A 23,436-nucleotide genomic window follows, 5' to 3' on the forward strand; every position below is an offset into this window, starting at 1 on the left:
AGACCAGGCTGGTCTCGAACTCACAGAGATCCACCTGCCTCTGCCTCCCAAATGCTGGGATTAAAGGCGTGCGCCACCACCGCCCGGCCCAACAATTCTTATAAAGAAAAATATTTAACTGAGGCTGACTTATGGTTGTTTAGTCTGTTATTGTCATGGCGGAAAGCATGGCGGCACACAGGCAATGTGATACTGGAGAGTTTCCTTAGAGTTCTACATCTGGATCAGCAGATAACAGGGTGGTGAGAGTGACACTGAGCCTGGCTTGAATATTTGGAACCTCAAAGCCCCACCCCCAGTGGCACACTTCCTCTAACAAAGCCACACCTCCTAATAGTGCCACACTCCCTGTGGGCCTGTGGAGGTCATTTTCATTCAAACCAGAGTACTCACTAGTAGTATGATCTTGAATAAATTGTTTTACTCTGATGCTCTTTTTTAAAATCTGTTAAGTGGTGACTGTGGACATGAATGAACACATAGTAATAGTTGTTGCTTTTCATCATCATCATCATATACATTGTTGCTTTGTTAGAGAGTATATATAATAATCTGAGAGTGTTAGTTCATCTCAGAATGAATTGTCTTATTAAGTTTGTTTTTGTTCATTTTTTTAAACGATGTGTCCTGAGGAAAGTACTGACCTAAGAAGAACTGAGTCCAACCTATTGCTGATTTTGAGTTTTCTGATTTTGTTTTGTTATTGTTTTGTTTTAGACAGAATATCGTTTTATAGCCCAGGTTGACATGGAACTTTAGTGCATCCTGCCTCAGCCTTCTGAATCCTGGAGTTATAGGTGTGTATCACCAAGCCCTGCTTGATCCTTTTGGTTTTTAGATGGTTTCAATGAGTTTGACTAGCCTGCAAAGTCTCAGGGAATAGGCTCTTCAAGATTGGCCTCGCTTTAGATGCATGTAGGGGCTCCACAGTCACTCTCGGGTTTGATCATTTATTTGAAAGTATTCAAAGAATTTTCTGAAAACAGTGATACAGTTTATTAACAGGAAAAGGATACAGGTTAAATTTATCCAAAGGAGACATCCAAGGGCCAGAGAGATGGCTCAGTGGGTAAGGATTAGGAACTTGAATTCAATTCTTGGATCTTTCAAGGTAGCAGAAGAGAACTTACTCCCCCAGTCCTCGGTTGTGTACACACACGCACATGCACAAATGCAGACTCACAAATATTTTATGTGTATGGGTGTATGTCTGTGTACCACATGCATACAGTGCTTGCAGAGGCCAGAAGAGATTGTTGGTTCCCCTTGGACAGAAGTTACAGATAGTTGTGGGTCATCATGTGGGTACTGGGAATGAAACCCAGTGCTCTTAACCACTGAACCATCTTTCTAGCCCTAAATAAATAATTTTTAAATAGTACTTAATTAAAAAACAAATAAACAAAACCCGGAAGAGACATATAGGAAAGGATCTTGGAGGAATTGCAATGTAGAATTTTTAATCACTCTTTATTTGTGGAACCATGGATGGTGTTATAGTCTCCCAGCCACAGTGTATGGTGATCTATACCAATCTTCAAAGTCATATTTATTGTGACTTATTCACTTACTGCCTACATGGCTGGCTTTTAGTCTCCAGCCCATCCCTGTAGGTCACACTAAGCCTATCTCCTCTTGGCTCTGAAACTGATACAGTGTGACTTCAAGCACTCAATGTAGATTGTATTTCTAGTATCTAAAGTTCCCAGGCAAACAGAGACCCTTCTGTCAGCAAGAGTTCAAGAAGCCTAGAGACCATCTCTTGGTAACCAAGGGCAAAGGCCAAATTTCTTTTTGAATAAGGCTAATTCTTCACTACATAGGTGTCATAACCTGTTCTGTGAATGTGATGAGACCTATTTATCTTTGTATATATAGAAGCCCAAATTTCATAGTTTTGCATGTGTTTATGTTTACATATGTGTCATATTTTATATGTTATTTTTATATTTATATGCCATTGTGAAATAAGCAAGAGAGCTATGAAGCCACATCATCTCAAAAGCATAATGTCCCCAAACTGATTGATTCTATAAAGAATGTAGAAAAATTGTAGATTGTTTACGAGAGGGACCTGCCTAGAGTTAGAGCTGAGTGGTAAGGGCATCTGCTTGGTGTGCAAAGGGCCCTACATTCTATCTGTAGCACCATAAATAAAACAAGGTAATCATGGTCTAACTTCAGAGTTGGGGTAAGAAGGATCAGGTAACCTGTGTTGAGAATCTAAACAAGTGGAAATCATTTAAACAGAGAGTTAGACTGAGGACAGGTATGGCTCAGTGCGTTAACACCCCCCCCACACACACACACAAGACACAACTATTTCAGAGACTACAGAGGAAACAGGAGAAACTTACTGAGAAAGGCCTAAGGAAGCTATTGATCACCTAATCACTTAGGACTCGGCATCATGGACAAAGGTGCTGGAAGGATTTGAGCACAAATTTGACCTGGCTGGATGTATGACACTGTGGTTATAGAAAGATTGTTTCAGTAACTTGTCATTTTTGTTGCTTGGTTTTTTGTTTTGAGGTAAGGTCTTATGTAGCCTTTACCTATACCAACCCTCATACCTCTTGCTCCAGAGTGCTGAGATTATAGGCTGTGCCACCATACACACAGTTTTACTGAGGGGAAGAAGGAGCGGATGTGGGGGAGAGGGGAGGTAGGAGAGGAACTAGGAGATGATTAGGCTGTAATATATGAGAAAAGAATAAATAAGAAAAAAGGCAAAAAAATTTTTGAGAGACCGAAAACTAATTTTAATATTTCTATGATAATTATTGTTCGAAATGAGAGTAGAAAAATACTATTAATTTCTTTAACTAACTATAATAAACCTCCAGGATGTGAAAGTACACAACTGTAATTTCAACAGTCTGGAGGGGGAGGCCGGAGGATCATAAGTTCAAGGTCAGTCTGGCTACAAGTCAAGTTGGAAGCCAGCCTGGCCTACATAGATAACCCCCATAACAACAATAACAACAACAACAACAACACAATAATGGATAGGACTTTTATTTTCTTTTTCAAGATAAGGTTTCTCTGTATCGCCTGGCTGTCCTAGAACTTACCCTGTAGAACAGGCTGGCCTGAAATTCAACAGAGATCTACTTACCTCTTTCTCTTGTGCGCTGATTTTAAAGGCGTATGTGCCACTACTGCCCAGCTAGAAAGGACATTTGAATGAACTGTATTCAAAACATTAATACTGGCATTGTTTCATTTTTGATACATCTAGTTTCTGGAGTAATTAAAGGCAGATGGATTTTCATATACACTTCTGCATTCATTGTTATGCTTTGTTTAAATCATGAGAAGACTGTCTGGTCTATATATGCCTGCTGGTGGTGGCACATGCCTTTAATCCCAGTACTCGGGAGGCAGAGGCAGGCTATATAACAAGTCTGGAATCCATGAGATCCTGTCTCTAAAGTGTGTGTGTGTGTTTAATCCCTCTAACTTGGGTATCAAAGAACCAAGAAAAATTCAAATTTTCATTTATCCTAAAGCAGTTTTGTATTAAAGTAGAAAATAATTCTGAACCAGTTCACTACCAGAGCTTTTTGTAGTTTTAATTTAAAAAGTCAACAGTTATTTTTAAAAGCTTAACACATTCTCTATATGTAACTACATTTGGAATTTATTAGGAGAACACTTACTTAGAGTTTTTTTAAATGTGTATGAGTGTTGCCTGCATATATTATGTGCCTGGTCCCATGGAGGTCAGAAAAGAGCATTGGATATGCCACCATGTGGGTGCTGGAAACCAAACCTGGGTCCTCTTCAAGAACAGTAAGTGCTAAGTGCTTCTAATTTCTAAGCCATCTCTCCAGTCCTCTGTAGAGATTTTACTGGAAAACCAAAGAGTATATTGAGGCAGGTTAGCTGTTGATTGATTACATCACAGGAGTCAAAATTTTTAATATAAGCAGAAAGAGAGCTGCTTATAAGACCAGAAGGAAAGGAAGGCCAGAGGTTGGCATGTGGGAAAGGGACTAGGGCCCTAGTGCAGGATTACCTGCAGTCTGAGCCTGGTTCTGTTCTTAACCCCTAAGCAATCTCTCCAGCCCCAGGCTTTCTGTTTGAAAGTGATCATTATTGGGCTGGAGATGTAGCTCAATTTGTATAATGCTTTCCTATTATGCATGAGGTTTTGTTTTTGATCCCCAGCATTTCATAAACCAGATGCGATGGCACATGTCTGTGATTCCAGAAGGACTAGAAGTGTAAAGTCATCCTTAGCTACATAGGATGCATGAGACCTGTTTCCAATAATAGTTTTTAATAATAATAATTTATAACATATTTTATATAATACAATATTATATGATAGAATTATGAAAAATAGTAAATATATAAACTTTAATTATCACTAATTAACATACCTGTTTTCATCAGTCTGGGATGACTTAATTATGCATCCATGTATGCATAGGCATGTATAGACAAATAATAGTTTTGTGTTTGAATGTTCTTATTGTTTGTATTAATTATAAATCAAACATTTATTATTATCTGTAGAAAATACAAAGAAGCAGAAAGAAACCAATAGTGATGTTCTCTCAGATATTATCATTTTATTAATGTTAGCTAGTACTTCAGTAATTCACATAAATTATGTGCTTGCTCATACTATTTACCAGCTGTATCAGGTATACCTGATGATATTGACCACTCTTTAAGGACAGTTCCTTACATGTTTACAGGTTGAATGAAGTTTGAGCCTGACTTCTACCCCACAACTGTTTTCCTTTCATATAATTCTCAGCTATTGAAAAATTTACAGTTCCCTGCAATGCAAAATGAGTACAGGATTCCAATTTTGAAAATAGCAGCATTTGACCAAACTCTGATGCGTCTCTGTCTGTGTCATCTAATCACTCCACCTGAGGCCCCTGCCATTCTGCTTGTGTGTGTTTACCTATCTAGATAACCCTTGGTCTTTAAGAGACTGAGCTTAAGTTGGGATGGGATAAAACCCTTTGTGATGTTTACTCTTTTCCCTCTCCAGCTAGTCACACATTGTGCCCAGATTATGCAGCAACAATGCTGTGCTGCCACGGGATGACTGTTCTGCTCTGATTGTCTGTGTCTTCTGTTAGACTGAATTCTTTAAAGGTTGGACTACGTTTTGTTCATTTACTTTTCCATTGTCAAAAGTAGTATTTCATACTTTTGCTGAATTAGTGAATAAGCAGACTTAGATAATTTGAAGAAAGCTATCCATTAACAAATACAGGGTAAGAAAAGAAGAAGCATTATATTGCTGGTAGTCCCTTAACATACATATATACAGATGTTCTGTATTCAGAAAGAAATCATGATAATTAAACAGTCATTCCAATCGTCACACATTTGCACAGAGAAAAGAAAAACATGCAGGATCTAATTTATGGGAAGTCCTCAAATTTTATATATTTGGCTTTCTTACAACTCACTGTAATGATCCCCTCTGAGTTGGATTCTGTATTCTGAATTTGGACTCTTGCTCATGAACAAATGCACATTTTAAGCTATTAAAGATTGGCACTGCCAGCCAACTAATAGTTCAGTTTCAATGATGTCAACATCTTTATCTTCAGAGCAGTGTGTATTTGGGCAGTTATTTGACTATTTCATTGCCGTGTACCCCTTTGTAAAAGAAAGGAGTAAAATCAAAATGCTGAATATACTGAGCACTGGGCTAGAGAAAGGTTGATATCATCATAGTGACTAGACATGATCCTTTTAGTCTTGGTTAAGTTCAGTTTTGTTTTTTTTTTGTTTGTTTTTTTTCGAGACAGGTTTCTCTGTGGCTTTGGAGCCTGTCCTGGAACTAGCTCTGTAGACCAGGCTGGTCTCGAACTCACAGAGATCCGTCTGCCTCTGCCTCCCGAGTGCTGGGATTAAAGGCGTGCGCCACCTTCGCCCAGCTTAAGTTCAGTTTTGAAGCATATATGGGAAATGTTGGAAATACATTTTTTCTGAATATCATGTCTTTAAAGTGAGGGGTTGGGGAGGTGGCTCAGAGGGCAAGAGTGCTTGGTGCGCAAGCATGGGGACTTGGGTTCAAATCACAGCATCCACAAAACAGCCAAGTGTGCCTGTGTGTAGCCTTTTGTAACTCAAGCAGTGTGGAGATTGTGGAGGCAGGGGGATGGCTGAAGCTTCCTGGTCACCAGTGTGGTTCCAGATTCTGTCAGAGGTAAGAAGAAAGACTGACATACCAGACAACCCCCTAACTGTGTGTGTGTATGGATCTGTGTGTGTTCACGTGTGTACATGTGTGTGTGCTTTTGTGTGTGTAAAACACAAAATTATTAAAAAATATGGTGGTTATGTTTAAAATATTATCTGTAACATTGAAATCTAGTGTTAAGCGTATGTATTTTCATCTTCTTTGTATACTGTCAATTGTAAAAAGTAGAAATGACCTGAGATGGCTACAGTTGTCTTGGGAAAAATCTATATTAAAGAAGTGACTTCTTGGACTGGTTATCTTTCCAGCAGCTTGCATGGTTGTTGAATTATTTTGTTTCAAGTTTGTTAATAACACATTTCTCTGTTGCTAAGTATTTTAACATGTCCAGGTGTAGCTAATGTTCTTTTATGGGGTAATGTATGACTTTATCTAATGTTTAGATTGCCAAAATCATCATCTTGTGAGACAAATCAGATTTTCTTGAGACATTTTTTCTTTATGTCTATAAAAAATAAAAATCATCACAAAGTATTTATTTCTTAATTTAGACATATTGAATAAGAGTGAATTTTCCTTCAGCTGCTTTAAGTCCATTAGAACATATAATGGCAGAAGGGATAGATAGTAAAGTCAGGTACTGCCAGAAATGAAAGAAAACCACAGGAATGGACCCAAACTGATGGGAGGAGGGCGATGGTAGCCTTTGGAGGCACTCTGCCTAAGAGATGATTCTTGCTGTGGGCACTTGAATCTTCTATGTTCTCTGAAGAGGGATATATGTTACTTTTATATTCTAAGATTTCTTTTTATATCCATGTTTGTTTGTCCTGGGTAGAGGCCATAGTTCCATATGTATTCATTCAGGGTCCTTCTGTGATGGCCACGGCCATTTACACCTTCCTTCACTGGTGTTCTGCTTTATGTGGTGGGGTTTATTGTTTTGCTTTCCTTTCTTGTGTTAGCTTCTAGACTTGATGTTTGGACTGTCAAGAGAAAGAATCTTGGTAGATAGGCAGTATTCAGGAAACTTTTTTTTTTGTCATATATTTAAGTCAGGTTTGGTTGGTTGGTTGATTGGTTTGGTTGGTTTTTCCTCTGTGTAGCCTTGGCTGTCCTGGAATTTGCTCTATAGACCAGACTGGCCTTGAATTCAAAGAGATCTGCCTGCCTCTGCCTTCTAAATGCTGGTGTCTGCCACCACCACCCAGTTTAAGCCAGGGTGTTTTAAGAATGCTTTATTTAAAACTAATAGGAAACATGTGAGCAAACCAAAAGCATACACACTTGACTATAGCTTCAAAGAACCCTAAGAACTCTACTTCTTTACTCTTAGGAGCTGGCGTACACGGGCTTTGTTTTTCTCTGAATATGGTATTGAATAGATCTGAGCTTTTCTACATTCTCACATGCAGTCCCCTGGAGACCAGATTTGTTATATTTTGAAATAGTTATTTGAAACTGGCATGTGGCAGCAGAATTTTGCAGTGTATCTTTTCATGCTGGGTTATCTGTCACCTTCATGTTCGTAGATGTACAGCAAAAAGCTGGTGTCAGTTTCTTGGTATGAGCTAAGTTGCAGTTCTGTGCACTGTAAAATTTGCATGAAGAAAGCAAGTGCTCCTTTTCATACATCAACCTTAAGTAGCAAGTTAGTCTTAGCCTGATTGGGTCTAACTTCTTTGCATGTGTTGGGCCATATAGTCATAAATAAGAGAAACCATGAGGGGTTAGTAATCTCCTTTTATTTTCATGTTCTACTTAAACCTACTCACCATTTCTAGCTAGTAAATATAAAGCTATTTATAAGCATCAAAAGCTTTATATTTGAATGAACATTCTTCATTAGCTTCATTAAAACGACGCTGCGGCTCTTATTGTAGTTTCTACCTATTGTATTAGTCACTGTTTTGTATCAGTTTCTTTGCTGATAGTAAAACATAAAGGACATTTCTGCTTTAATATTAATGTATTTCCCCTAGATTTTTTTAAGTGGCAGGTTGTTAATTTTTTAAGCATATCAACTGTAGCATAGTGTAGTCCTTTGAGAGAAATTAGTAAAATGAGGATAAGATGGATACAGGATTCTAACAGCTTGAAAATAAGAGTATTTGACCAAAATCTCTTTTGTGCTCCCTCCTCTGGTTCTGTTTCAGTAGTCCTGGAACTATGCCTGTGCACTGTTTGCAGTGAGGCTATAAAACTGAAGCATGGTTTTGGTGGTAGAAGCCAGAGCGGGTGGTTCCAGCACCCCAGCTGGCAGTAAGCTCTCCCTAGGTTTATGAATGTAGTTAGATGGCCCCCAACTGTTTACAAGACAGCGGAGGTGAGATCTTTGATTGACAAGTCAGAAATGCATTAGATCATTCTCTCTGCCATTCTCTGGTTCATGCTGTTAGAAATGTCAGCCTCCAAGTTTGAATGGCAGCCTGAGGGCCTTAGAAGCTTTTTGTTTTCTGAGATGGAAACACAAATTGGATGTGTGCCTGAGCGCTTCATCCTGGGCTGTAATTTCATCTTTTAGCTAAGAACCACAAGGTACACGAGCAAAGCACCCTGTAAACAATAATACTGTGGAAAAAAAATAAACAAGGTCGTGTTTCTGGTACGTTGATCTGATGGTGTCCTGACCTCTATCACGTTGAACATCTCCACTCTGATTGCTGTTCCCTTTGGCATTACAATGAGAGAAAGAGACTGGCGTAGAGGGAAAGATTTAAAGTTGCAGTGTCGTTGCGCATTCCTTGTATTGGTCATGAAATATTGAACTGTCAGAATGTGACACTGAGTTTTTAAGCAACCTTTCTTGTTTGAGTTGTTCACAGTTCATTCCTTTCTCCCCTGTTTGTCCACTTTCATTCATAGGGTTGGAAGTAGTTGCCTTAACCACATAAAAAGGGACAATGTTAAAGAGATCTGGCACTAGTAGAGTCAAATGAACCTAACACTTGAACAAAAATGCAAGCTATGAGGTTAAAGTTGAGTTAATACGTAGATATCAGGGTTTATGAAGAGCCCCATCATAAGGAAGAATCATATTAGAGAATCACCTCTGTGTCTGAGGCTGAAGTTAAGAAAGCTCTGGTAGACAGGAGCAAACAGTATGCTGACTATATCACAATGCTGCTGGTCAAATAGAAAGTTCACCCAATATTTTTTATTTATTTATTTAGATCTTTAAAACTTTTGAATTGCATTTACTTGTGTATAGGGCGTATGTGTAGAGGTCAGAGGACAGCTTGCCAGAGTCAGTCCTCTCTTTCCCTCTGGGATAGAAGTCAGGCTTCATGGGAAGCACCCTTCCCTGCTGAGCCATCTCACCAGCCCTAATCCCACTATTTCAATATTAAATCAAATGATGAATTTATCAAAGATTGAAATTGTAGTAAGAAAAATAATGTTTTAATGTGCAAAATTTATGTTTTATAGTAATATTTAAGAAGAATCATTTAAGCCAGGTGTTGGTGGCACATGCCTTTAATTCCAGGACTCAGGAGACAGAGGCAGGTGGATTTCTGTGAGTTCGAGACCAGCCTGATCTACAGAGTTGGGTTCCAAGACAGTCAGTGCTATTCAGAAAAACCCTGTCTCAAAAAAAAAAAAAAAAAAAAGGAAAGAGAGAGAGCAAAAAAAGAACCACTTTGCTTATCTGTCCCCCCCGCCCATGTTTTGTCTGCATGTATGTGTGTGCAACACCCATGGAGGCCAGGAAATAGTGTTAGGTCGTCTAGAACTGAAGTTACAGATAGTTCTGAGCCACCATGTAGGTGCTGGGAACTGAATCTGTATCCTCTGCAAGAGCAGCCAGTGCTCTGGACCATGGAGTCATCCATCTCTCCTGCTCCAGAACTGAAGTGAAGTTCTAGGACTGGAACCCAGGGCACATGCATTCTTGTGTGCTCCACCAGAGAGCTACCTATATTCTCCCAATAGCTCTTAACTCCTGTTCTGAGGTCATGATAGGACACAGGCAGTAGACTTTGTAAAATAAAGCCCTGCTCCATTGTATCCAGAGATATACTCCCTATTTTTAGAAGTAGAGTACTCAGAAAGTAAGACCCAAGCCTCTAAAAAACCAAAACAGAAACTGGAATGTAGGGAATGAGACCAGGAATGTGCGCATTTACAGTCTCCTGAATTTAATACGAGGAAGTTCCAAAATTTCTTCCCATGGTATATTATTAATGCTTTAGTTAAAAACTGCTCACATGCTGTGCACTTTTACACCATCGCACCTGTGTGAGAATTAGCTTTGTTACTTTTATTCCAGGCTTAGTTCATGAGAAAAAAAAATCAGTATATCTACAAAACTATGCAATTTCAGTATTGGAAAGGACACCAGAGGAAAATATGTCACTTGTTTCATAATACAGGTGTCCTTTATGATATGTGTTTGGCAGGGGGTCATCTAATCTATGTTTGATCTTTACCTGTATGGGAGAAGTGAACTCAGCAAGGTTTCTTGTTTTTGTTTTTTCCTCTTTGTTTGGTGTTATGAGGAAGATTTCCTGCAAGGAGTCAAATTTTTGTTCACTTATTGTTCCTGACTCTGTGCTTTGTAGTAATACAGAGTAATTGTTCTTTTTTCATATCCAGTTGTCCCCACCCCTATATCCTTGGTTTTACATTTGCAGAGTCAGCCAATCGGGATCAGAAAATATAGTTAGGCCTGTGATGTATACTGAACAGACTTTTTTTCTTGCATTTATTCCTTAAACAGTATTGAATGACAGTTGCATGCGTAATAGTTACATTTTACTAGACTTAAAGAAATCTAGTGAGAAACATTTGGGCAGATATGTCCATGCGAATCCTGTGCTCTATATTTTTATGTATTGCTCTTGAACTACTAGGAATGAGTGGGGTTTGGGGGAGGGCTGAAACTGATCTTTTTGGATTCGAAATAACAACTTTATATGTTGAGGAGACCCATCATTTTCCTTTATCTTCTGTTTAACATGTTGAATGTTTGTGATTCTGCAGTTTCTTTGGAAGATACAACCATCATTTCTGTCCTTTTTGTACCCTTATTTGGGGGTTACCATTTCTGATTGTCCTTCCTTGTGAATACACTCCCATCTTGACATTGTCTTCATTGCAATTCAGAATCCATAACTAGGTACACTGCTGCAAACCAGTAGACCATAATAGGCCTGGGAGTGTGACTTAGTGACAGTATACATACTGGGCATGTATGAAAGCCTCAGCTTGTAGCCCTAGCCCTGCGAAACACCCCGGAAGTCCTCTGTAGTTATAGTATGTAGAGTACATGTGGGTAGAGTTGGGCTTTGGGGAGAGGGGTTTCCTTTGTTTGTTTGTTTGTTTGTTTGTTTGTTTGAGACAGGATCTGACGTTGTAGTTTGTCCTGCCCTCATACTTGAGATCTTGTCTTTTGAGGCCTAGGGTGCATTTGTTTTTAAATATAATTTAGAAAATGTAACTTAATTATGGCAGCGTAAAATTAGAAACCTTTCTAGGAGGTTAGCCGAGGTTGTTTCCTCACCTTTTGTTTGAAGTCAGAAAAGCATACGTAAGCACTTTGACAATGATATAGCATAGTGGCGTATCGAAGTCATACAGGTATTTGAATCCTAGCTCCAGTTCCCGAAGATGGTGAACATCTGCTGAGAGGTATTGTAGAGCTCCACACTGCAGTAATTGAATTACTCTTTTCTGGAGTTGCCGACTGCACTAATTGAATTAGAGGGAGGGAAGGAGGGAGGGAGGGGGAGAGAGAGAGAGAGAGAGAGAGAGAGAGAGAGAGAGAGAGAGAGAGAGAGAGAGAGAGAGAGAGAGAGAATTCCAGCCTTTGTGGGAGAGGTTTTAAGAGATATGACTGATGGTGTGTACTGTGCTGCTATCTAATGGCAGCCTCTGGAACTACTCCATGGTCTCCAGGGAAGAGAAGGTAATCATCTGATCCGCTGTGACCTCAGTCTAACCCCATCCTGGTTAGTTCAAAAGGTCCTAGCATGTATTTTATAATTATGAATTGAGGAAGAAAGAATCTGATTAATTTCTTAGAATTAAGATGTCTTTTATTAGACAAAAGATTTTTATGAAGAAGAGTAATTATTCAACTGAATTAAAATTTTCTAACCTTTAATCAGTAAAACTGATTATGATATGCTTTTTTCTCTTTTTGCCTTGTATGTGTCAAACATTTAAAAGGAATTGCATGCATAAATTGTCATAGAAGAATAGACAGAATGAGTAATAACAGATTGTATTCCTAAACAGGACTTCTTTCTGGTGGTCAGAAATACTTTCTGGCAGTCAGTAGATTTAAAGGTGCTGTGAGCTAGGCATAGCACATACCTGTAATTCCTGTACTCAGGAAGTTGAGATGGGAGTATTTGAGACTAGCCTGGGCTATGAGGCCTTGTCTCAAGATAGGAACAAAACACAAAAGAGGATATGAAATCTTGCAGGTATATGATTCTGCTTATATAAAACGAAAATTTGCTATAGGAAAATTAATTATGGCAGAACCAGAGCAAGCTGTAAGTAATGCATTGGTCTACTAGATGGCTTAAATATAGTTTTAACATAAATTTGGGGATGTCTGAAACCCTCCATAGTGAAGTAGGTAGTTTTTTTCTTTTTTAAAGAATGTGTTAGTCACAACTTAGTGCTTTTTATTTGTGTATTTGGGTGTTTGTTTGGGACAGGATCTCATCATCTCAGCCTAGGCTGATTTGAACTTTTGATTGTGGATGAGCCTGTCCTTAAATGTCTGGGTTTTTTTGGATTTTTTTTTTGTTTCCATCTCATAAATGCTAAGGTTGTAGGCATTTACCACCACATCTAGCACAATTTAATAATTCCTAAAGACATCGTGCAATGTATTTCTGTACAGCACTAAAAACAATAGAAGACCAGTCAAGTGTGGAGTGTGTTGCCTGCAGAAGAGGAAGAGCCAGATAAGTCTCTGTGAGTTCAAGGCCAGCCTGATGTACATAGCAAGTTCTAGGTCAGCCAGGCTGCATAGAAAGATTCTACCTCATAAAACAACAAATCATCATGAACCATATTTTGGTTTCTTTTAACTCTGTGTATTCTACCTTTCAAAATAGCCCTTAACAGAAGCAGGCATATATTAATATGTAGATATATGTATTACTCACTGGATTCATGGAATATGTATGTACTGGCACTTCATTAATCAGTATAATCAGGTGCCTTTTGTGTGCATGTACTTGAAGAGATTGACAGATATCTTTCTCTGTTGCTCTCTGCTTTTTTAAATTTTTTAAATTTTTATACGTATTTGTGATTTGCCTACATGTATAGCTATGTGAGGGTGCCAGATCCCTGGAACTGGACTTACAGACAGTTGTGAGCTACCATGTGGGTGCTGGTACTTGAACCCAGGTTCTCTGGATAAGCAACCAGTGCTCTTAATCAGTGAACCATCTCTCCAGCCCTTTATTTTCCACTCTTTACTTAGATTGAATCTCACCAGGCCTGCAAATCTAGCCAACTTGCCCTGGGATTTCCTATCTTTACCTCCTGCTAGAATTGGTTATCCATTATGCCTGTGCCATCTCCTTAGCTCCATGAACATGTCAGTATTTTATGCCCATGTTTTTACTTGCGAAGCTGGGTTACTTGGGTTTGATGTACTAATTACTTTCATTAAAATGACAGAAATAGATATGTAGTTTGCTTGCTTGCTTGCTTGCTTGTTTGAGGCACAGTAACCTGTAGCCCTAGCTGGCCTGGAACTTGCTATATAGACTAGGCTGGCCTCAAATCTTCTGTGATCCTTCTGCCTTTGTCTCCATAGTGCTAGGATTATAGGCTTGAAAAACCATGCCTGGCATTGACACATAGTGATTTTAAGGAAATTTTACTGAATTATAAAATACCACTGACATCATAGACATCTAAATCCTACAAATAACAGGAACGTAGCTTTATTCTACTCATCAGTATGTGCCAGGTGTTTTAGAAAGTATTGAGCATAAATTAAGATTCAGACTTGGACCTCAAGGAGATTCTAGTTATTCACTAGACATTTATTGAGAACCTGTGTACAAGCTCCTGTGCATATGGAAGGATATTACTGTTACCTTACATTCCCTTTCTCCAGTCATTGAATTAAATATTTTGTTTAATAGCAGTCCAAGGAAAATCATGTATTTATTGTCATATCCAGTATAACTCATTTCAGCAGAAAAGAGCAATACATGTCACACTTAGAATGCCTCTCAAAAGGTTTGCCTTTTTACTTTACACACCCTTTCAGGGATCACTGGTGGGTGATCTGGGCAGCTCTACAGGTAGTTTAAAGTGAGATGATATTTGCCACAGTGCCTCCTGCTGGTAGACGATTCTCCATCCTTCTCTACCTTTGATAGTACCCATTTGGGGTTTGGTCGTTACTTCAAGTCTTCTGCCATCAATGAGTTTATTCCATTTAAGGTAGAAAGTATTTTTTAAACAGTATTTCTAAAGCTTAAATTGTCCTGGGACCAGCTCTGGATATAAAAATTCATAGAAACCAGTTTTTCACAGAGAGTGGTAACTCCTTGCCATAGTGCTAGAATGTTAAAATTCACATTGGCCAGGTTGTTCTGTAAATTAAACACTGACAGCTACCCTCAGGGGAACAGCCAATGTATTTATGATGATGTGCTGATTACACAAAATACACTGCAAGCAGAAAACAGCTGCAGAGAACAAACCTCTTAAAAAGAATACACTTACAAATAGCACCCTCCGTGTTTCTAGTGGTGAGTGTAGAATACAGCATGCTAATGCAGTTTTCTTACTTAGTCTGCCTGAAAACAAAACAATCTGAAGGAGATAAGTTCATTTCTGGTTGAATGCACAAGCAGCACCAACATAGCAGTGCACATATTTCCCTTCTGAAGAGCATGGCTAGTACACAGATTTTAGGGGTGGGGTAGCCCAAGCCCTTCCCCTGACCCCCCCCACTCCCATTTTTGTTACTAGGTTTTATTAGTGCTTTTCTCATATGCAGAAGGGCATGGCCTTGAGTTGCTAAAGGTTCTGAACACTTGAAGGATAATACACAATGAATTGGACAAGAGGACATCTAAATCATGGTTAAATTTTTCTGGTAGAAGTTCAGTGTTAGGGTTTAGTTATCAACATTTTATTTGAAGACACAGCTCAATGTTTTCAGCACTATTAATAGTATTGAATATGTTTGCCCTTGGAATTAATAAAAGAAGTCATGACTCTTTGTGGTAAGGGCTTTGTGATGTCTTAGAATCTGGGGTTTTTGTTGTTTGTTTTTTCAGAAATACGGAGTTTTCAGACTGGAATGGCTGGGTTTTCTCAGGAGAATTTTAGAAGAATTGGGCCTCAAGTATGTCCCTTTTAGCCATGCATGTTACTGGCCATGTATACATAGGAAAGGAAATTAAAAAGTTTTTTAGATTTCTCTGCTTGAGCTTTTTTCTTTTAGAGTTAGGGTCCAGTATCTATAAATATATCTCAGCAGCAGAGAGTGCTAGCTTTTGCTTAAATCAGTAGAATATATGTTGATCTTCACAACATGAATCCGCTGGAGCCAACTGTAAGGGATGTCAGTGGGACGTAGTGATTGGAAACAGTTCACTTCACCGCCTGAGACTAAGAATCAACTCGAGTGTGTGGATCACTGGTATGTAATAATCGACTATTATTGGTCTGTCTGTTGGTCGCTTTTTAAATCAGTTTGGAACCTCCTGGAGTTATTTTCTTGCTCTGCTGACATCAATCCCATGTGGCAGAGGAGTTGTGTATAATCGCTTTGGTTTAATCAATAGAATAATTGATAAACCAGATAAGATTTAAACTGATTATAGCTTCAACAGAATTCCCTGGAGGCCTTGGACTCTCTTAATTTTGACATGTGTGTTGTGTACCCTGAGGATGAAGTGCAGTTTGAATTATCTGTTTTTATTTGCTTAATGACGGGGAGGGTGTTAAAGTCAAATGTTTAATTAACCCAGCAATGGGCTGCGTTGTCACTTACACACAGCTGATTGAGATATCTCATGGAGAATACTGAATAGGAATGATAATGTGGCACCGGGACGGAAGATTGCTTTTGCAATCCATTTGCTGGGTCACTGCTTTGAATGTCTTATTGGATGAAAGGCATTCAGCCTGGAGAAAAAATTCAGCATTTAAGTACATTTTGTTCTCTCCTCCCCCTTTACCCCCTCCCTACCCTGAAGTTAACTAAAACAGATATGTTCTAGGTTTAATAAGCCATCCATGTACTAGTAAGAGATCAGGGGAGCTGGTAGCCTCAAGCTACATAATTTCCTGTGGAAACGGAAAAACCCTACTAGCCTCTAGGGTATTCTAACTGTTAGCTCTTTTGTCTGTCCCTCACATCTCTATCTATCCCTTGCTGTTATTGTAGGATTGCCTTTGATTCCTTGTCTCTTGCCTCTTTTGTAGTGTTTGCTAGTGCAGTTACCTTCAGGGCCACAGGCAGACACCTTTTCTCCTCCACAATTCTCAAGGATAGTTTTGGCATTCAACACAGCTGCCTTCTATTTGCTCATATTTCTTACTAGGTATTGTAGTGAGTTAAACTATTGAGATATGAGTAATATTTTTGCTACTTTTATTATGTGAACAATTGGTACCATATATATTTGATTTTTGAGAGGCAGTTTACTTTCTGTATGAACCATGAAACTAGGTCAGTAAAGAGTCCAATAGCCTGCACTATAAAAAAAATGCAGCCTAGGCAATTGGCATTTTAATGACTTGCTACCTACAAAATAAATATCTCAAACTTTGTAATCAAATGTAAAATAATTCTCAGGCATATGAGTAAAACTTTTTTTTTAAAGAAAAGAATCATTGTAGCATTCTTTTTGTATGGTTCTTACGTTATTTGGTTGGCTTTTTCTTTCTATTCCCTCAAAGATCTAAGCCAAGGATTTACTAATTTTTTCCTTTGCTTTAGTCATTTGTATTCCAGAGAGCACAATAGGGAGAAGGATACAAGATTGATTCTTTACGTGTGTCCTCCTGAAAGCATAGTCTGGTGGGGTTTCAAAGCAATAGAAGCATGCAGCTAGTTTCCAGGCGCAGGTTAGACTTCTGCGGGTCAAGGCAGACCAGACAAGTAGCTTATCTTGAGGGACGCAAGTAATAGACCAAATATAGAGCAGCTATTTCAGGAATCATGTAGGTCATTTAATTATCCATTATGATTGAGTGGCTAATGCTCTTTTGGCAATTACATGACCTCTGTTATTCTTGAAACCTTTCCAGGCCCTCGTGGGCCGAATGACCCAGCAGTCAGTGCTCTCAGACTTCATTCCACTCAGAAGGAAAGGAGATGTTGGGAAGCACTGGCATTTAGAAATGACTGCTTTCTTTACTGACCACTACCCAGAATGCTCTTTGTACAGCACTCAGTGAGAGGCAGCTGATTCTGGAGCCTTGTCTGCGGAAGAAAAGATGTTCAAAAGGGTGGTTTCTCTCAGAGGGATTTTGTCAGGATATACTGAAATGTGAATATCACAGATTTCAGAGGTTCCTCCTGTAGTATTAAAATCATTGTTTGATATTTGTCAGACTCTGAAATAGGCAAGGCATTTTTAATTTTAATTCCATAAAGTGACAAAATACTATTTGTGATAACTAATACCAGATTTTACTGAAAGATCATTTATTAATGCCAAAAATGCCATTGAGTTGAAGAGCCACTTTAAAGAGCTATATATACTGGGCTAAGTTTTCAGCCTTAGAAACCAAACATTTATTTAAAAAAAAAGAGAGAAGAGATTGTAAGGATATGTGATTGATGGGAAAGTCCACTGGATAACAAGAATAGAATAATTTCTCAATAATACAGGAAGTAAGAGAATGATCAAATATTGGTAAGTTCATAATAAAATTATTAGAATTACCTACCTCTGTCTGGATTTTTGGCAAGTACTTATTTAGTTGGCATGGTTTTTATTTTTATTCCAAAATGGTGAGGATCAAAACTAGAATAATCCAGGAATGTCTGAATTAATGTTTCTCACTTGTTTTTTTAACCAACAAAGGATTGTTAATATTACCAAAGAAAATTCTTCATTTTGATTAATGACAGGGAATAATTTTGTAAAAATAAACAATGCAGGTTTCATATGATTCTCCATATAGAAGACAGAGACTATGGAAAGTAGTAATAGTGTAACCAAGTTGTAGAATGCCAGAAATGTAAACAAAATGGTGTATCGTTAGCAGAATGGATGATTAGAGGTGTGTGGATATTCTCCAGTATTACAACAACTTAAGACCATAGCCTCGGGGATAAATTTTGTTAGAACACACAAACATATCCTTTTAAATTGTCATTTTTAAATGGAAAGAATTTCTATTATTATTTTGTTGGAGAAAAATACTTTTTAAAATCTGGTATTTGTCAAAAAGCATTTTATTAAACAAAGAACACAAACAAGATTATTTATTGCTGGGGAAGTAAAATTACTTCATCATCCCAAATAAATATATTAAACCACTCCTGATAGAACTCCAAGTTAATCTGTTTTGGTTTTATTTTCATTTTGCTGTTTGATAATGTTAGCATGAACATTAGAGGAAATGAATTATCGGTGTGTGACTTTGGCCCTTCCAGAAAAGAAGCATGCTTCTCTTACATTTAAATTCTTAGTCCAATTCTACCCTCTGTAAACCTACTTAGAGACCCGACGATCCAGTTGATATAAGTTCTGCTATCTGCTTTCTTTTTAAAAACATAACCTTTTCCCCCTTCTTCCTATAATAGATATCAGAAAATGAGATGGCAAGACTTAAAGTAAAAGCAAGGATGAAAAGATCAAGTATTAGAATATAGCTAGCATTCTTAGCATTTTAAGAGAAAAGCAAGGAGTATAAAGCATGGTACATGATCTTTTTTTCTTAAATGTGCCTCTGTTCTTTTAAACACATTTAAGAGCTATGCAGGACCGAATTTTTCAGTCTTGGAAACCAAATATTTACAAAAATCAGTGAAAAGAGCAGAGTTTATAAATTTAAGAAATATTTGTTAAGTGGGAACGGTCACAGGGTAGTAAGATTAGAATGATTTTTTAAAGCGTTCTAGCTTATTAAAAAGTAAAAAATTGCAAATACTTTATAATAATAAAGGAAATAAGAGGATGATCAAATACAGGCAAGTTTATAGTAAAAATAAATACCAAAACAAGAACACAAAACAATCTGTGGTTTTGTTTTTGCAACTACTTACTTAGTTGGGGTGTTTTTTTATATTTGTTCCAAAATGGTGATCATTTGGAGGATATTACAGTTTATCAAGTTAAAGAAATCTTAAATTTCTTTGAAGATAATGTTGCATTTTAATAAACTGGTAATACTCAATCCAGGAAGATACCTAAGATGAGGAAAATAAGAAGAAACCAAAGACCATGTGAGGAACAGGAATGCAAGAAGTCACAGTTCATTGGGGTATGGATCCACCTCCCAAAAGCTCTGTAGAACGCAGGTGCCGGTGAGTTACAAAACTAACCGGACATTCTTAGGAGAAGCAAATGTTTATTTGCCTCTTAACTTGTATACAACTGTATGAATAAGATAGTGTATAAAAAAGACAGCAAAGAAAATTGTGCTTTAAAAGACATTGTCCCAAACACATATTCAGGAAAGGTAATATTTTGAAGAGGGCAAAATATTCTTTGAGGTGCATTTAAATTTAAAAGTTTTGTGTTTGGGTCACATGTTAGGTGTGCTTGGCTTTTTATTTCAGTCTTTCAACCTCAAATTCTAGCAAGCTTATATTTATTTTACTATGTTTATTTAGCCTTATGAATTGTTTTTGGTTTCTTTTTGTTTTTTGAGACAAGATTTTTCTGTGTAACCCTGGCTGTCCTAAAACTTGCTCTGTAGATCAGGTTGGCCTTGAACTCACAAAGATCTTCCTGCTTCTGCCTCATGAATACTGGGATTAAAGGTGCTAGCTACCACACCAGGCTGTTTTTGTTTTGTTTTTTTTTAATCATGAAATATATGTATGAAAAAAAATTTTAAAAAGGAATAGTGGCCCTAATCCTACCAGAAAACCACTAACCTATGGGAACATATACAGGCCTACTTTGCTGTTCTACTTTCAATTTGAAAATATTAAGCCATATTGTTATAGTTTGGTGACTGCATTGTCATGTTCAACAGAAATAAAATATTTTAAAAATTTCACAGCCTACAGATTTGGGAGGGTAAGGAATAAAGTATGGTTGATTTTTCAGTTAAGTCTTTAGAGTCCCAAAACTTAGTTTAGTGTTTAAATGGACTATTATTCTGGTGTGGAACATGTTAACCTAATTACAAATTCCTATGTATACTCAGAGTCATTGCTAAGTTGATGTTCAAATCTTTGATTAAGAAGTCACAAAACTAAATATGTTCAGACAGCTGTCATCTCTCCTCTTCAGAAAATAGAGATAACTGTTTTGGTTATTTTGGGACAAGGTCCCCATATTGATTACTGCAAATTTATTTTTCTCTCATATTTAGACTTTTAATGATACTGTTAAAATATTGTCTTGATTGGGATGTTTCCTGACTTGAAAGTTAGCTAAAGCAACATTGGTGTCCTTCCCTTGTAATTCCCTGGTGCAGTTCAGCTATGTCTTTATCTGAGCATCTCAGTACATAGTTGAGCTTGTTTATCTTAGAAGAGCAGGAGTCAGGCTTTTAGGGAGTGAGCTACATGTTCCAGAATAACAGACTCCGATGCTGTTTGACTTGAAAAACATTTGATCTCTTACATTAACAGCCCATGTCACTGTAACAGCGACTACAGTCAGACTGTTCAGTTTTCTGTTATTTAGCTTTGAAATAACCGTTACTGCTGCTCCAAAATACCTGTGTATAAAATTGTACATTGGCTGTCCCCCCAGGACTCGTAAGTAAGCATGGTGATGTGTGTGGTCAGAGGGAGGATATTTTGTTGGCTTTGTTTTAAATAATAACTGTCCCTGTCTAAAAGATGTTCTTTCTGACCCCAGTAGTGTGCTGTATAACTTGTGTACATTTGCAGATCTAGCAACATCTTAAGCAGATTTTTGTTTGTTGCTAATAATATATGTACTCATTGGCTATTAATTTGAACCTTTTTATTTTCTTCTCTTAATAATAAGGAGTTTAGGTTCTCTAGCACTTAACCTCAAAGATTGTTTTGTTTCTCCGAGTACAGTTTGCACAGTAGTTGTTGAACACAGGGAAGCAAGACTTTGAGGACCTCTTTTAATGATAGAATGCAGCCTATTTTATTCATGGTGGGACTTGCCTTGATTATTTAATCCCTTCCTTCTTTCCTCTATTTCCTAAAGTTTGTTTCCTTATTTTTATTTTTATTATATAATGAAATACTACCAGGCCACCCCAGTACTTCAATTTAACATAAACACACACACACACACACACTCACACACACACCCTAGCATAAGTGTAAGTGGTTGAAAGGCAACCATCTATCTAGGGAATTGTTCTAAATACTAAATGTGTCCATGTGTTTTTTGACGTGACATATTTGTAATATTTATGAATACAGAAAGCACTTTCTGTGTTAGCTGTAGGTATCAAAGCAGTGTCTTTGAAGACTTTGTGCTGTGCAGATTCTGGCTTGTGAGGTAACGACAAGTGTTTGCCTGCATAGACAATATATTTTTCCCCCTGAGGTCCCCACACACCTAGTTTCCCTCAAGCTCATCATCTCTGTCAGGTTAATCAATAGGCACCGTATGGCAGAGGGTCAGTAATCAGTGTCATCGTGCCTTTAAATCGTGTTGAAAATTTGCTTAAAGCCTGGGCCAATTAACATCGAGATGATGAATGGATGGGAAGATGGGAAGAGCCTGCCGCTCAGGGGCTTTGTGAGGAGGAGATGCTCAGCTGTTGAGCAGCAGACACCAGCGAATAAAATCAGCCATTCATGTGAGCTCAGTCCACCCACTCTTAATGATAATGTCAATCTAGCAAAATATATACACATTGGAGTTGTCATGAGTTCATAAATCAAAGGAGTTTGTCAAAGGCATTCAGATTAACGAGGCAGCAGCAATAACAAGTCAAATTTGCATAGAGAATTGCTTGAATCTCAGTAAATTATGATCCTGTTTTTCATTTGATTATTTGCTAATGTCTCAAGAGGGAGAATGATTATATTAGCATGCAAAATCTCCTCCAGAAGTAGAAATCTGAGGTATAGAAGACCAGCACACTATGACAATTAATCAGTTTCTGCATACTAGCATAAATGCACAAGGCCCAGAAATGAACTTCTTTTTTATTATTATTTCTCCTTGCTACTGATCCAAATGGTTCAGCTTGACAGAGACTTTATATTGCTTTAACAGTGTTCTGAATTGTGCCTGCAGGCAAGACATAGTTATGCAGCTATAACCAACCTATCCATCTGCCAACCAGATTGGAATTCTCCTATCCAGGGCTTCCATTAACCCCCACTGACAGCTCCAAACAGGATTAAGAATTTGGAAGCATAAAAAATAGTTGTTCTTTGCAAACACATACAGTCCCTTTGCATTTTGAGAAAGGCTGCATCTGTAGTATTTTTATAATTAGTGTCAGACAATGTAGCGAGGGGGAAAACCTACTTGGCAGGTTTTTTGACTTCTGTCATAGGGAGTAAGGCAGTACTGATGGCCATTCTCTCCCAGTGAGTGCTTCCCATTCTATCTGGTTCCTACCACTTTCTGGATCTGTACGCTGTTGAAAAATAACACTCCTTGAAAACTTGGACTGGGACGCTATAGAAGTTTAACGCTGTGTGCAGACTTTGTTTGATGTGGCTGTCATTTAATAGAGTATGCCAAATGGTAAAGTTGCCAGAGAAGCATTGTCTGTGGAACCATGCCAGAAAGGATTATTTCATGAGGACACTTCAGGTCTTCCCTAAAATCAGTTCCTTTAATAGGAATTTCCAGTAAGCCTTCTAAATCTATACTTTTTGCATTTATCCCAGGAAGATTAAGATTAATTAAATTTGCTCAAATACACACACAGAGTGCTGGTAAGGTTTTGTGGGTTTTTGTTTGTTTGCTTGGTTTTTGTTTGTTTTGTTTTGTCTTTGGTGATAGGGTCTTACTCTGTAGCACTGGCTGGCCTGGAACTCACTGTGTAGACTAGGCTGGCCTTGAACTTTCATTGATCTTCCTGTGTTTGCTTCCCAAGCATAAGGATTATAGGCATTATCAGCATTATCAGGCTGTCTCTCTCTCTCTCTCTCTCTCTCTCTCTCTCTCTCT

The 23,436-nt window shown here is 37.9% G+C and overlaps 1 protein-coding gene across 6 annotated transcripts in view; it reads left to right on the forward strand.

Annotated features, from left to right (window-relative positions):
- Btrc (beta-transducin repeat containing E3 ubiquitin protein ligase) overlaps positions 1 to 23,436 on the forward strand; it is a 185,688-nt gene that overhangs the window by 79,566 nt on the left and 82,686 nt on the right. The window lies entirely within an intron of this gene.

This window comes from Microtus ochrogaster, chromosome 8 (genome assembly GCF_000317375.1).
Source record: "Microtus ochrogaster isolate Prairie Vole_2 chromosome 8, MicOch1.0, whole genome shotgun sequence".
NCBI classification, from domain to species: domain Eukaryota; kingdom Metazoa; phylum Chordata; class Mammalia; order Rodentia; family Cricetidae; genus Microtus; species Microtus ochrogaster.